The sequence below is a fragment of the Tauraco erythrolophus genome, chromosome 9, assembly GCF_009769465.1.
Source record: "Tauraco erythrolophus isolate bTauEry1 chromosome 9, bTauEry1.pri, whole genome shotgun sequence".
NCBI classification, from domain to species: Eukaryota; Metazoa; Chordata; class Aves; order Musophagiformes; family Musophagidae; genus Tauraco; species Tauraco erythrolophus.
In genome coordinates this window covers 28,205,756-28,218,329 of record NC_141473.1, presented here as the reverse complement: position 1 = coordinate 28,218,329, position 12,574 = coordinate 28,205,756, and the positions used below count along the sequence as shown (strand labels likewise).

Below are 12,574 nucleotides of genomic sequence, written 5' to 3'. Positions count from 1 at the left end.
CCACCAAAAAAGGGCTGTAGCTATGCATTTTTAAAGTACTTTAATTTGGATAGAGAAAAGAGATTAACTAATCCGATTTGGACAAAACGCATATCAATAAATCATACAGTATTTTTTATTTTCTTTTTATGTAACTGCCTAATAAGAAACAGATTTTGAAATGTGTTTGTTTTTTTTTTTTAATGGAGTTTTTCCTGCATAGCAAAGAAATTGTGTAACAACTTTGAGACTTTATATCCTCCTTTAATTCTGCTTGTTATAAACACTGTAAAGATGTGTGTTCTTTTTCTGTTGCCGTAAAAGTTGATGGTATACCATACTGCTGAAAACGCACGTATTAGTTCAGATTTATATCTTCAGTGATGATGATATACTAGGAGATTAAATAATTATGAACAAAAAAGGCCAGCCTTAGTATTTGAGTACCTCAGATATCTGCAGTTTGTCCAAGATCTTGTCCAAAAATTATCTGTTTGGAAATTGAAATGGGATTTAGCAAGGTTCTATTATTTTAGCAGATAGCTTGTGTGATCTATATTGATGGAAAGTATGTTTTCTGTTTTAGAAACTACCAGAGATGAGAGCAATTTTATGACTACAATTCATCATTTCCAATTTGCCTACATTCACAAAAACTGTTTGTTGCAATTATTACATCTATGAAAAACACAGCACTTTTTATCTTTAGTGTCATCTTTATATCATACCTACATTTTCTCTGAACTAATTTTTGAGTTTCAGTGGCTTAGATGATAATATCTTACTCATACCTCTCTGATGTTCTTTCACATACAGAACTCTCATTGACTCGAATGAAGTGAAAAATTTCTAGAGAATAAAGGTTAAAGCAGTGCTCTTAAACTTAATATAGTGGCATTATTAAACGATCATTGACAGTACCATCAGATATACAGAATATTTCTCTTTAAATAGCAAGGAAGGTGAGGAACATGAGTACTTTTCCTGTCTATCTTGTTTACTAGTGGTTAGTCGCGTGATGCATTAATAGGTACGTATATGGGTTTGTTAAAACTTTGTATAATTGTTTGTGTACTCGAAGGTACTGTGCCAGTGTACATCTTGCATATGCATGATAACCATAGGTTTTCTTTCTCTTGCCAGGAAAAATAGTGATGAAGTCTGGGTCAGTAATAGTTAAGATACCTGATTGTCTGTAACATTTATTTATCTAGCAGATGTAGAAACTCATAGAAGACTTTTTAAAAAAAGTTGTAATGTCTGTTTTCACCCATTATCACTATAGTCTACATTTTTAAATCCAACAAAATATAAACAGTGGGATTGTTTGTACTATGCATGGGCTATACAAAACTAATCTTTCTCCTTTACAGTATAGGGATGTTATTGACAGTACCACCCTTTCATGATGTCGTCACCCTAAACTCAGACCTATCATATAGGTTTAATATGCAGAAATAGGCAGGATAATGAAGTATGGTGTTAGATACAGTATATATAGACATCTGTGAGTAAAACACCTAGTTCACATTATAAGAAGTTGCTGAGTGATTGAACCTTTGCCCTGGTTCAAAATCTTCTTTGGGAAGGAAATATGCAGACACAGGTCCTAGACCTCATTTATTGCATACATCATCCCTCTTGTAAATTCGGGCAGTAATGGATTAACAGTAAAGGCAGCAACAAAGTTTATACTTGCAGAGGTCCAACCTCAGAGCTCCAGCAAAGCGTCCCTATATTCAGAGTTTCCAAACTGCTCTAACTCGTGTTTCTGCCAAGCACTAGTTGCATCTACTGGTCTCTCTGTCCTAACTTTATTCAAGTGCTGTCAAATCCTTTTGTGAAAACGGGTGCAGGCCTAGTCACTCAAAAAATACATGGCTGTAGCCATGTTTTTCTGAACGCTGAACAAGGAGACGGCTCTGATCCCTGTGCTAGTGCCAAGCTCTCAGAAAAAAGTCTTCCTGACAATTCCTGTAAACTTCTACACTGGCAAGGAGCTCTCCCATCATGGAGACTCGGTGGAAAAAAAAAAAAAAAAAAACCAGGCAAATATCACCATTCTGCAGTCAAATCCCTGGTGCCCTACAACTATTTAGTCCAGTCCCTGGGAGATACAGAACTGTTGCACAGTGTTTCCCAATTTTACACTATACTTATAGAGGAAAACGCATGTGCATGCTCATAAAAGTACAGACATACTACCATAGACATATACGTAATGGGAAACAATATTAGCCTCATTTTGCACTGCATTTTTAAATCTGTGCATTCAAGGTATGGAACAATCCATATTAATGAGACCAAGAATGGATCTTTCCATTCCCAACAGTGATCTTTGAAGCAGACCCTGTAAAACTAAAGTACCTTGAGAACACATATTCAAGTCAGTGGGAGTAGCAGGCAATTACTGTGGCTGCTTGAGTTTGCATAGATTTACTTTTGTGGTTTCATGCAGGATGCGGAAGAAATCAGTGTCAAGCTGAGTTTAGTCCTTTCTTCTTAGTCCATAGCTTGGTCTGCCAGATCATGCTGCCCTGAAGCTGTCCCTCCCTGTGGTCAGATACAGTGGATCTTTAGCAGTAGAGTTGGCTCAGCAGGCAGCTATTTGGCTGAAAGATTGCAGTAACATGCCTGAAGCATTAATCTGATTTGTCTTGTGCCTTATGGTTGTGCAAGGATCTTGAATGTCTGCAAAATGCGAGGGGTCCACAGCTGTGCTTCCTCCAGGTACCAAAGGCTGGCTAAGATGGCACAGTTATGAACAAGCTGCCATCTTTACAAAGACAGAAAGATTTTACCTTTCTGGGTTTTGGCTTAGAGATCTTAATTTTTAAAAAAGCAAAGCAAACACAAACCTCTTGACATATTTTTCCTTCGAAGTGGAAGATGATGTTTCAGAGAGCTCTGCAATGAAAGGCGATCATAGACTTTGAAAAATCTTAAAATTCACCCTGGAAATAATAATTTTGGACAGTCACTACATTTTACAGTAGTCTTTTGGATATCAGGTGATGGCTTCCAAATAAACACATCTTTTCTCCATTGAACTGAGTGAAATATCAGTATTCTTATTCAGTTATAGGATGAGAAGTCAAGCTCTCCAGTCCCTCAGGAATCTAAAACCCTGTATGGCTCAATCTTGCAGGCTGCACCATAGTTTTTATTGGCGTATACTTGCTGGTGTTTCATATGGTGCTGTAGGGATGTCTCTCGTTTACGCTTTGATTCTGTTGAGTTATTAGAGGCCTGACTGTGCAGTCCCTGATATGAATGAAGCAGTATTTGAATCACTAAAATTACTATTCCTCTTACAGAGATGAAGATGAAAATATGGGACGTATAATAAAAGAAAACGACAGCTAAATTAATCTCTGGTGCAGTGGCACTGATTTTAATAAGACCAGTACCAACAGAGAACCTGTATGCCTGTGTTACAAGGAGGAAAAAGCTGTTAATCTCTACTATATGTAATTGTTTTCAAACTGCATGTGGCACTCCGGAAAACAGATCTATATATATCCAGTCCCTCAGTTCTCTATCTTTGAAATACATTTTGAGACATTAACCTGTTTTGTATAGTGTGTATTTCTTCACCTAAGTGTATCTCTATAAGAAATTGTAGTTCTTAGGTGTTTACTCTGTAAATACCTACACATATACTAAATTTCCACCTTACAACATATTGGAATATTTTGAGGCTCTCAAAAGTCTTATTTATCCACAACATACTACTTTCATTTATTCATATTTGTCCACTCAGAACCTGCATAAAATTATTTTACATGATTTGGACTTGGCTAGTAATTTTTCAAATTACTTTTTTACCACATGCAGCCCCTTTGACAACTCCATGATATCAAAACTACAAAATTTATTGCAGGGTTGTTTTTTTCTCATATGCTTGAACTTAGGCCTGCCAAGTTTTCTCAGAGTTTCTGAGTTTAGCTAGATATATTTTTGTAGATAATTTCTACTGTTATTATGAAGACTTGCAGAAATCTTGTAACAAAACCATGATAGACTGTCATTTTGTCACATCCATTTTACCTCTGGAAATTTAAGCTGTTTAAGAGCCTGAGATGTCAGAAAATACCAATTTCTTTCTGTTTCGGAAATTCTCAATAAGCCGTGCATGTCATGGCTTTAAACCATTTATCAGAGAAGCAAATAACTCAGGTGTATGTGAGGAAAGAGGATCCAAATAGCCTTGCTTTGACAGCATGCTCCTAAAGTACTAGTTTTGAAACTGTGGCTATAACATGTGGCATTTATGTCCAGTTCTTTGATAAACTGGGTGCTTGGAAAGAAGATACTGAACCCTAACAAACCGCAGTAAGAGCAGTTGATAGTGAAAAAGCAAACAGAAATATCTAGTGACCTGTGTCTGTGCCCCTTTCCTGTCTAGCACACTACTTGATATTACATTCCCAAAAGTCTGGAAGACCAGCCAAAACCAAGCTCCTTCTCCAGCACCATCACTAAGCTGTTATTACTGTGGTTTGTCTTTATTACTGATGAGTTCACTTTTTTTTTTTTTTTTTCCTGTGGGAAATGCAATGTAAACAGATGCAGTAAGGGCAAATACTGTAAGAGGGTATGCTTGCTTGGTCTTTGCATTGACCTTGGGGTGGAATCTCAGGTCCTGTGCGATGGTTACCAATGGACTGTATGACAAGTGTTGGAGGATCACCAGCCACAGAATTTGAGGTTTCATTGAGGTTTTCCAACTTCTTTTTGTTTACCTTTGACTCTCATTTGCATATTCACTATCTAGATAAATTCAAGTCGGCTGCCCACTGACGCAAGGAGAATGTCAGGAAAAGAATGCTGTTTAAATGTAAAGCCTTATGGATACTTGGCATTTCTTCTGAATAAGGTTTCAGCATTGGTAAATCTTCAACTGGGTCCAGGCTGAGCATAGTAATTCAGGGAAGACTGGAGAGGAGAGAAATTAGTTTGGCATCTCTGAAACATGACTTCTGTTGATAGACTGAAGAACCAGTGTTGTTTGTTCCCACAAAAAGACATATTAATAAGTCGCAAATATGTAGAAAACCTTGCGTGAAAGGCACAGTTTGTTTTCCAGATTCACAGTGAATGAGTCCAGACTGCTGGACTTCGACTAGGCTGCTCTTTCTGTGAGGTGTTGAAATAGCATGCCTGGGAAGGCTCTTGATCATTGCAAGACTTTCAGAACAGTATAGATAAACACATATCAGGATTTTCACAGGTAATCCTGTCCAGGGACAAGTGAGAGAACATCCTAAAGCATCTCCCAGCCTTATGTTTCTACTATTGTATATCTGCATACTAGTAATACATCTCATTATCTTAAATGTGCATTGTTTATATTTAAAAACTGTGCACAACAAACCAGATCCAAATCCTGTGCAGGTCACTGGGAGACTTTTATAAACTCCTTTGAAGTAGACTGAACATTGCATTGGTCTAAACCTGAGCTCTGTTTACCAACAATTTGGTATTTGCTTAGTTTGCAGTAAAACTGATAAACCATAATTAAGTGCTTAGCTTGGAAATGAATACTGCAAGCATTCCTCTTGAGAGGGAAAGTAATGTCTGGTTTCCAGCCCTCCACCAGATGATTTATAGATAAGGTAGAAGAGAGAACTACCAGGTCAAAACCACTCTAGTTTATCAATTCCTTTTTTGCACTGATAAGAAAGGAGTTAATAGAAGATTAAATGAATCATGTTTTCTCACTTTGTAAGAGTATTTTGATTTAGTGTGAAGCATAGGTTGTGGAATTTTCATCCATGCTTGGAAGCTTTCAAGATCTGACTGGACAAAGCCTTGGGAAACCTGACCTGAACTCAGTGTTGGTCCTGCTTTGAGCAGGAGGATGGACTTGGTGGTCTCCTGAGGTGCCTTCCAAACTTAAAGATACTGTGATTCTATTTTACGATAAATCTTCATGCTCTGCAATAAGGTATCACTGATTGGTCTTCAAGATCTCTGTATCTCCTAGCTCTAGTGTCTACCACAATCCTTCCTCACTGTGCTTTTAAATAAAATAGTCTTGCAAAATACAATACTGCTAAAACATAACAGTTGAAGCAAACAGGCATTTATTACAACAACAAATACAGAAAACAAAAGACCCTAAACCTTGGAAATAACATCTGTCAAACTGTCCATGCACAAACACTTCCTGTTAAAATGTAGCTTCATTTGGTCTATGTTTAGAAAGTCAGTCAAATAACTTTTCTTTCAAAAGGAATGTTCTCTAGGAAAATATCTATTTCAACAAGATGTTGGGCTGAAAAAGCAAAAAATTGAAGCAGACACCTGAAGTGGAAGAAACATTCTTTGCTTTGCAATGTTTCATAAGTTTCATTTACTCAAATGAACATTTATATCTTTTATAGATCATTTCCCAGTTTCTCAAAAGTGAAAACACGTTTTCTAATAATCCCCATGGCCAATTAAAGAAGGCCTACAAGGTCTTAGTATAGGCTGGGATGGTGTCAGATAAACGGGGCGTGCTCTGGCTGTTGTGGAGAAAGCGACTGTCAGGGACGCGAACTGCCTTTTCTCTCCCTCCCTTTTCCTTTTAACTTACTGTACAGAGGAGGAAGCTGCAAACAGATAACAAGAGCAGCAAAGAACGAGAGCACATCACTAAAGGTATAACAGCAGTTTCTGCTGGCAACAGCTTGCACCTGCAGTTTAGCTCCTCCTTGCTTTTCTGATTGTCCCAGGACAGTCTGGAGATTAGGAGGACACAATTCCAACCCAAGGGGCCCCTCTCTATTTTTCCTGCTGTCAAGATATACCAGTCAGTCCCGCCTTTCCCTCCTGTTATGTTACCTCCTGTAAGAAATTAAGATAATAAATGGAAATTAATCCCCCTTCCATTTCCCTGGCTTTGGCGCTATTCTGCTGTATCTGGCTTATGTCAATAAATGTAAAAGGTGCCTTATATATTTTGATATGGCTACTTCTATAGCTATAAAAAGGCCTACTATGAGATGCAAAAAGAGTTTCTCAGGTAACTAATGCCCATCTGTGCCTTATGGAATTTTATATATCATTCTGACTGGCTAAGCAATCTAGATGAGAAGCAGGAGAGAAGGCAGCACTGCATGGATCAGGAACACAAGTCTTTGTGCTATACTGAGGCATGGAGGTCAGCCTCTCAGACATCAAGCTCAGGAGACATCATGCAATCTGATTAAATAGTCCAGGTGATGCTTTTTGGAGCACTATTACCTAGAGAGTATACTATATGAGTTGAGTTCACTTACAGTCAGCAATCCTGTGGCTGCAAAGGAATACTTGAAGATTAAAATCGTTTTGGAAGTCATTGCACCAATTAGAGAATAGACCATTTGGTCTCAGTAGTGATGCTAAGATTCGAAGGCTTCTTTAGCATTCAGTTTGTAATCCTAAAGAGGCTCTCCCTGTATGTTTGGAGTAGCTCTCCAGTTGCTACTCCCTCCCTGAAGAAGTGCATTTTGATAGAACTGCCATTTGCTGCCCACACAGCAAAAGCCACATGTTTTATCCTTACATTAGTGGTATTTTAGAGCAGATGACATAAAAACTGACTGAAGGTTCCTTGTTGTGACAGCACCAGTCAGTACATACTTGTGAAAGGATAGTGTCTGTAAGTTTGCTGAAACACCAAACCTGGAGACTTTGAAGACCTGTGAGCCTACTCATATGAATTTTCTTGCAAATTCAAGTGAGAGCAGAATCTGTATTTATTTTGAATTTGGTTTCTTGACATACGGCCATTCCTAATGCTTTCAATATTGTAAAAAATGTTGATTCCCTAAAATTAGTACCATTAAGCAGTCACTTCCATAATTCTGTTTTTCCCTGTTTGTATTTTGGAAGTGTTAGCTCAGACTCCACTTTACACCCAGAAATTCATATATTTATATTGTACAAATGTATAATGTGACTCTCAGAAACCTAATAACTTCCTCCACTCTTAGACTGAGAGCTGAGAATAGAAATTCAGTTCACAGACACAAGTCCTGTTTTAATTACTAGGCTATTTCTCTGCATCAGCTCACCAAAACCAATACTGAATGTCTCAAATTTCCTAATTTATTTTTAATAGCAAAATACAATTTGCAAAAAAAGCAATAGTCAGATTTGCTGAAACCAAGACAGCTGAGAAGCTGACTGTAAACTTAATTTCCAGTGTGAAATATAAAATATTAAGGAACTATCTGTCATGTTACTGATAGAAAACTGTTGTTTAAGGAGACATTTCCCAAGTTTGTGGAAGTTTGTTTTCTTCTTAAAAAACAAGCCTTTTCTTCCAAATTTCCTTCATGGGACAGAAAAGCTTAAATGTTTGTATAGTAATGAGAGAAAACAAAGAATAAGCCTTTCATTTCACAGCCCAGTTAGTGCCAAATTATTAGCTAACGCAATAAAGCCCATAGACAGGCACTTAAGCTGAAACATTTGGGGATTTTTAGCAGCAACAGCAGACATTTTGGAAATGATATAATCTTGATTACTAGTTCATCCTCAGATTTGCATTTGATTTTCCACAAGATACTTGCTACTCTTTGTTTCTAACTCATTCTCTAACTGTACAGAAATGTGTATAGGAGTACAGCAGCAACTTTTGAGATCCTCTGTATTACTGAGCCCTGAAAACAACTTTTTCATTCTGCAAAGAAAGAGCACATTTCAACTACATTTAGATGTAGTCTGAAGCTGTAATTTTGGACACAAGTTCAGAGTAACACTGAACATTTCCCAAGTTCAAGGGTTTCATATAGAAAATACTGGTTTCAAGTCCGTTGCTAATTTTAACCCACATCGCAGGTGTGCAACTATAGATAAAACTGCAAAAACACAGACAAATCAACAAATCAATACTTCCACACCACCTGGCAGCCAAGAACACTCAGCCCAAGTGCACGCTCAGCCCTCCCAAACACTGCCCCAGGAGTCTTATGTGGGTGAGGAAAGGGGAACCTCAGGAGACTTCATGAGAGCAAAGATAACGTCTGAGATGGTTTTATATAGCAGTCGTGTTACTCTTGCTCTTAAATGCCTGATTACACAGCTGAGAAAATTAGAAGAAAAAAAAGTAGGGGAGAGAAAGGCTCCTTTCAAAGAAATGGCAAACAACAAGGCTTTCCCAGAAGATCAAAGGAAATTCATCATTAAAGTAGAAAGGCAGCTTTGGTTTAAATAGTTTTAAAACCAAAACTTAATAGTAGTCATTCCAGACCTGCATTTTGTATTTCTAAATGCAAGTTAGAAATCTGCTATTTAAAACAGATTTCTGTAAATCCTGGTTAAGAAGTTTAGTAGATTAGAGCTAAATGACAAAACTGCACTGCTGTCTTCATCATTTTAACCAAGAAACATTAAAAATTCCTCCTTTAATGTCAGGTGTCCCCAGGCCTGATTCTCTGTATCCTTTACATGAGAACAAACCACCATAAAAATGATCATGCTGACTTTTGTACTGCGCTTGCCACTTGTCGAAATATTTACACAAAACATGAGAATCAAGCCCAGGAATTTTCAGATTTCCTTGAAAATGGTTACTTAATGTAAATTTAGGGGTTCTTTCCTATCCTGAGATTGTTATATGGCTGTTACAGGTGAAATACATACTCACCTGCATTTCACCTGTCACAGGCATATAACTTTCTCAGGATAGGTGATATCCATATCTCCTGAGATAGCACAGAATGCTGTTACACTTATAAAACTAACCATACTCTGGTTTTAGAGCGTGCTAGTCATTTTTGCATTAGTGAGCAAAAGTTTCCATCAGTTTTTGGCTAATTTAAGTACATTACACAGTTGTAATCTACATGGACATCAAACGCGTAGGCTGAAGTTCTGAAGAGGGGACAGAGGCCTGTTTCAATGGTGTGTGAAGTTTTCTTGATGTGACTTGCAGGGGAGTGTGACTTCCACATTAGCTTTTCTGTAGTTTCTGTGATCACTCTGCCCTCTCAGCTTTTCACCATTTTGTTTGATTCGTTATCCTAGACCCATCTGATCTTCTGAAACATAACCAAAAGCTTCTTGTCGATCACTCTTGCTCTGTGTGACCCAGTCACAAATGATACTTTGAGTCTCCTCATCTCTGCTTGGTGCCCTTAGAAGACAAAGATCTCTGACGAGATAGCGTGGCACTTACAGACTGAGAGCCAGAGGTCCTTGTGCGCTGAAGAGGGAGAGGACGGATAAGCTGGGTTGTAAAGGTGGATGTTGTGTTCCTGCAACCATCAGCCTTAGCAAATCAGATGAGATTTAACAGTCATCCAGGGGTTGTTAGCATAGCACCATGTACAGGACTGAGGGATGGTTACTACTTGTATTACTATTTCTGTTGTTCGGTAAAGAAAGCTATGGTAATTAATAACAGTCTGTCTTTTAGGCCACTGCTAACACTGCTGTTAAACTTGAAAAAAATTGTCTCTCTTGCTGGTATCATTTACAGCAGTCTCCTGAGCAGCAAGTCTTAACTGTAATTTTATGGTTGGTTTGTGATAAATTATTTCCTTGCATACTATACTGAATAAGTAGGAGACAGGAGACACTATAAACCTGAAAAGTGGTGGTATTAGTATGAAACTGTTGGAAAGGCTTTTTTTTTTTTTCAAATAATGTTGACATATATAAGTAAATAATAGTGTTCTCTATAGCTGCTCGAGGCACAGTATATCCAATATTAGTGTAAATGGGTACAGCTAATAAGGGCTGTACTGTTTATGCTGAGCTCACCATGTGACTCACATTTTGTGTTTGTTTGCAAAGTTGGAGAGGAGAATGGGGCATTTTTTTTAGCATTAACATAATTTTAACTCTCATCTGCTTTCTTCTGAGCTCCCATTCCTGATTCAGCACGCATGAGTCTGCTAATGAAATCCAGATGTCAGACGAAAAAACAATAAGCTCTCCCACCCATCTGGTGGATCAGGTTTCTCAGAGATTGGAAAAAAAAAGAATCAGAAGAGATTCCTAGAATGTCTGAAACTTTAGATTTCAGTGTGTTTTCAGAGAGCAGAGGGCAGCAGGGGGATGGTTTGGAGGTAAAATTGATAGCAAGTCAAGATTTTTGGTGGAAAAGTGAGAAGAAATTGAGTGGTTATGTTATCAGTTACTCTGTGCTGTAAACAAACCTAGTATATCCCAAATTCAGTGCTGCTACTGAAAAATTACACTGAGCATCACAAATAGCAGTTCTGAGTCAGAAATAAAAAAAGTAAGCAATGTAAATTATAAAATTGTTTTATTCCTTGGCATTGCTGTTTCAGGGTCCCTATCTCTCTAGAGACTCAATAAACCTGGGAGGAGAAATTATAACATCAGCCCCAGTCTACTTTGGAGGATTATTTGCAGAATCTCACAGCTGTGACTCTGGGCTTCTCTTTTAGCCCTCACCTGAAGCCTAATCCTAGTCCTAGGCTGAGCTGCACACAAGGTGCCCAAGCCGTTTCCAAGACTAACACCTGTCCTCAGGGAACAAGTTTTTCACAGCCCTCAGCTTCTTCGGCAGCCTCTTTCCAGCCCACAGCTGACTGTAGCTTTAGGCTTTCTGCTTCTCTTGACCCTAACCCTGACTGTAAACCTGAGCTTTAGACAGAGCAGTCCAGTCCTTTCTATAACCGAAGCTTTGCGTTTTTTCTTTCTCTCTACTATTTTTTGTTTCTGGAATGTATCATAATCCTTGAGATTTGTTACACTTTAGGCCTGAGAAGAAGGGGTCAGAAATTTCTGTACCAGAAGACTTGGGATGAGTAGCCAGTTGGAAAAAGAAATTTGCTTGATTTTTAGAGGAAATACTTAACAAAAATCAATTCTACACAAGCTTTTTATGTGACTAATTCAAAGGAATGTTCTCAGTAATTTTCAGACAAGTGAATAATTTAAATAAAAGTGGTGTCTTCTGTACTTCCAATAACATTAGAGCACATTAGGGTTTGCTTTGACCCAGAGAGGTGTGTCTGCATAGGCACAGATTGCGAGGCATTGTAAGCTTCCCTCATTTCCACTGTATTTGACTTAAGCCACAATGTTGCTTCTATGCTACTTTTGCATCTACGTTTCCACAGCCACGCTCCTCTAGATCATCCAGAGAGAGAAAAGTTTTATAGGTTGCTTTGCCAACTCTGTTGCGACAGCAGACCTCTCTTCTGCACAGGCACTTCCCTCATCTGTGGATGGTGGATTGATGGCCTCACGGTGAAGAAAAGCTCCCTCTCAGTCACTGTGGTCTGGTCTGTTCACTTCTGTTCCCGTTTCCTATAATTTAGCATCTGAGCGTTCTCAGGATGTACGCTTGTGGTTTGCTCTCCCGGTCTTCCCAGGGTCAGTTTTGTGCATGTAATGCAGTGTTTCTTTTTAGTAACTGTGTTCCTTAAACATCAGAAAAATGAGGTCAGATGATTGTACCTTGCACTTGGAATGGGAGAAGGTTCCTGGTGAGCTTTAGTTCCTGTGAGAGCATGTAACATTGTCTCAGCTCAGCTTGTAACCTAGGAAAGCTCCCCTTTGCCTGCTAATGATCACTGCTCTGCTGAAAGAAGTTTCCATTGTGCCAGAAAGAGCAGTTGACAGAAGTGGCCTTCTCTTGGTG

General features: G+C 38.4%; 1 protein-coding gene across 1 annotated transcript in view; it reads left to right on the top strand.

Moving 5' to 3' along the window:
- Positions 1-12,574, top strand: part of ZCCHC24 (zinc finger CCHC-type containing 24) — a 115,183-nt gene that overhangs the window by 21,464 nt on the left and 81,145 nt on the right. The window lies entirely within an intron of this gene.